Source organism: Sinohyriopsis cumingii, chromosome 10, assembly GCF_028554795.1.
Source record: "Sinohyriopsis cumingii isolate HCF-2022 chromosome 10, ASM2855479v2, whole genome shotgun sequence".
NCBI lineage: Eukaryota > Metazoa > Mollusca > Bivalvia > Unionida > Unionidae > Sinohyriopsis > Sinohyriopsis cumingii.
The window spans coordinates 68,381,257-68,385,699 of record NC_142970.1 but is presented as its reverse complement, the minus strand read 5'-3'; positions in this window follow the sequence as shown (position 1 = coordinate 68,385,699).

Sequence of the window (4,443 nt, the reverse complement as noted above, 5' to 3'; positions counted from 1 at the left end):
AATTTAATATTCAGTCTGATTAAAATCAGATCTCCACTGTTATACATGTCATCTGACAGCGACCGCTTACAGGTCATGTTCTGGTAACCTATGTTATAAACATAATCGCTAATTTTATCAACGAATCAGATGAAATCTTATATCGTCGCGTTGGAAGACTGAACAGTGTGGATGAAGAGCATGAATGTGTACCGAACGATTTGATTCACATTCAGATTTTTGAAAGCTGCATTTGTATTGGCTAATTCAAAGATCACGAGAACTCACCCTTATGCGATTGTCGTTAGATCTTTACGTAGGACAGCGAAGATCTGATTTTATTAAGATTGTTTTAATATTGTTTGTTAGTATTTCTTCAAGTGTAAAATTACATAAGTAATCATATTAGATGAATGGACATATAATTTGTGTATATTTCTTTGTTTAAAAAAAACAAAAACAAACAATTTTCCAGTTTTAATTTTAAGTAACTTTTCAAAGTTGTTCATAAATTGGAAACATATACTGCCCAGTCCACCGTTTTTAGGTGCAATCATTTGTTTCAACCATATTCCTACGGCACTTGAGCTATGACAGGTCCATTCCTCAAAAGCATTTTTAATAAATATTTAAAATAATTTTACAATTAGTGTATATAAAAAACACATTTCAAAGACAGACCAACCATGTGATGTGGAGAAGTCTGGTACTATGCATTTTTAATTGTCCGACCTTCTAGTGAAGCTCATTAAATCTATCCTAGCCAGTGCACAATTAGATAAAGAGTTCGTTGTATATGGACGAAACCGTTTTCTCTCTTTTGTTTGTTGAGGGAGATAAAGAAACAAGTTGATGTCTAATTTTTGGCATATTTTATTTTACGGATATCTGTATTACATATGATTTTTTAATATAGTTTTATTTAGGTCTTTTGTTGATTCTTTAAATTCAATAGCTGGCTTGTGATTTAGTAGAAGTAGATGTATGCTACGTCTGCAATTTCATCATAAATCAAGGTTGATTGTTAAAGATAAGTACTCCACAGAGTAAGTTGAATGGAGGTATAAAACATCACATGATACCAGGAACACGCATTTTCCTGTAGAGATATCATGCACACTCTAGTAGCTGACTGGCACACTAATTAAAGAAGGTCAGAATATGACTGTTAATTATTTTAAATGTGCGTAGATTTGGTGCTCACATAAAGACTATATAAAATAATTAAAGCAACACGTTAGGATTCTACAGTTTATAACCAGCTTTGAGAGAGAGAGAGAAATCTTGATTTATTAATAATTTGTTCGTCGGATTAGCAGAATGGAAAACATTTATTATATCACATATAGTACCTGTCGGATTAGGTTCAACATTCAAGGAATGTTATGATCTACGTTAATGGAATTTGCCTTGAAGGAAAATCTTTTGAAGCTAGAAATGTGATTCTTCAGTTAGCATATAAGCACATTAGAGCCTTCATTCGGATTACCTTTGGATAGTTTCCTGATTAATATAAAATTGATTCTTATTAAAGTTATTTTTAATTCTTTCACTCTGTGTTTATATTTTAGGGAAATAAATTAAAATTTTAGAAAATTGTATGTTTGTTGGGCTATACATTATCTTGTTACTTAGGTTAATCCCATACACGTAACATTTATAACTAATGTTTATTACGAGCATAATCACCTAACAAACCACCACTTCTAAATATCGTGTCCTAGTTTAAAAAAGGTCTTGAATCCACCCATTGTGCATTGTACGGATATACTAAAGATTATAGGAAATCGGGAATATGAACACTGACACAGCATACATGTTGGGAGTAAACGAACTGGCACGGCAGACAAATTGTGACTGGAAGATTTGGCCGTTGACACCATGGGAATGCAACTGAGTGGGATCTTTATGACACATATATATCTCTGCTTTAACCAAAAGAACTTTTTACTACGCCATGTGCCAGTTGTCTAAGATCTCACTATTACGTTATCCGAGACTTATCTAAGGTTTTGTTTATTATGTAATTTGAGATTTGTCTAAGACCGTATTTGCTATGTCATCTGAATTGTCTAATACCTTATTTGCTATTTCATCTGAATTGTCTAAGGCCTTATTTGCTATGTCATCTAAATTGTCTAATACCTTATTTGCTATGTCATCTGAATTGCCTAAGACCTTATTTGCTGTGTCATCTGAATTGTCTAAGACCTTATTTGTTATGTCATTTGAAGTGTCTAATACGTTATTTGCTATGTCATCTGAAATGTCTAATACCTTATTTGCTATTTCATCTGAATTGTCTAAGACCTTATTTGCTATGTCATCTGAATTGTCTAAGACCTTATTTGCTATGTCATGTGAATTGTCTAAGACCTTATTTGCTATTTCATCTGAGTTGTCTAAGACCTTATTTGCTATGTCATCTGAATTGTCTAAGACCTTATTTGCTATGTCATCTGAATTGTCTAATACCTTATTTGCTATATCATCTGAATTGCCTAATACCTTATTTGCTATTTCATCTGAATTGTCTAATACCTTATTTGCTATTTCATCTGAATTGTCTAAGACCTTATTTTCTATGTCATCTGAATTGTCTAATACCTTATTTGCTATGTCATGTGAATTGTCTAAGACCTTATTTGCTATTTCATCTGAGTTGTCTAAGACCTTATTTGCTATGTCATATGAATTGTCTAATACCTTATTTGCTATGTCATCTGAATTGTCTAATACCTTATTTGCTATGTCATCTGAATTGCCTAATACCTTATTTGTTATCTCATCTGAATTGTCTAATACCTTATTTGCTATTTCATCTGAATTGTCTAAGACCTTATTTTCTATGTCATCTGAATTGTCTAAGACCTTATTTGCTATGTCATGTGAATTGTCTAAGACCTTATTTGCTATTTCATCTGAGTTGTCTAATACCTTATTTGCTATGTCATGTGAATTGTCTAAGACCTTATTTGCTATGTCAGCTGAGTTGACTTTGGTCTTATTTATTTTGAAATTTGAGTGTTGTATGTGTTCTTAATTTTTCTGTAATTTGGGGTTTCTCTAAGATCTTATTTGTTGGCTACGATCTAATTTATTAGGGAATTTGAGAGTTTTCTATGATCCGATTTACTATGTCACGTGAGCGTTGACTAAAAATTAGATGTTGTATTATCTGAGAGCTATCCAGCTTTTATTATAATTATGATGTCCTGATTATTCACCAATGTATACAAAGAGTGTCAGCATAGTCAGTTAAGTATCAGATATGGCTAATTAGATAGATAAATCTTCTTTTATTGTCTCAAATGCAGCATTATTATTTCAATAGTAGATACAGGATATATATATATATATATATATATATATATATATATATATATATATATATATATATATATATATATATATATATATAACCTTTAAATGTACATCAAACCAACAATTTATCTGATCTTCCAATTGATCAATTCATGTACCCATTTATCCATTGTTTCTTACTTTACTTTTTTTGGTATAATCACTTTCGCAATGAGATGTCGCAAATATATATCTCCTTGTATATATCCATCCATCCATTCTGTTCACGCAGGCATATACATAAATCAAGAGAAACATTTTTACATCCATAAATAAGCAGAGATTACATACATACATACATACACGTGCGTACACACACACACACACAGGTACGTACGCACGCATGCACACACGCACGCAGAAGACGATGAAATTAGATACTTTTCCTTGATTGGTAGGCTTATCACGTCATCGTCACTTTGTGACGATCCTTTCAGCTTGGCAATAACCTCATGGCTATCAATTAACATAGAGATGGTTGATGTGAATATTTATCGTGGTTTCAAACGTTATTCCGAATGATCGTTTCATTTAGAGCTTTGTAAACAATTCTTATGACTGCTGTGCTAAATCATCTAATTGTTACTGTAAGCAACAAAACCTATACCAGTACTTTTTGCGTATAAACACAATCTAGCTCGAGACGAACCTACACCAACCGAGACTGTAACCATATTGCATTTAACCACTTTAAACTTTTGTATCCAGTTTCACACGTTTATCATGCGTTCGTTGTTTTTCAGTCTCTTTCATCAAATCATTTTTTTTATCTACATAAAATTGAACAGCGTTCACTATATGGTCGATAAACATATGAACAGAAATACCTCACACAGATGGTGTTAAGGAGCAATGACCGGAATCGCTTCATATGGGTCAGATATTAAAGGGAGATCACACCGTTGAGAAGTAATTCGAATTTAACACGGAAGAAATTAATTCCCTTACTACCAAGTCGGAATATCGAAGCAACGAAAGCATACATTCTTCTTTTAGAGATCTGTGTATATTGATGCACTCTGATCATTATGGAAGAACCGCTCCGGCGGTCTAAGTGGTTAGAGCGTTAGCCTCGGATGCAGGAGGTCGTGGTTTCGAAAC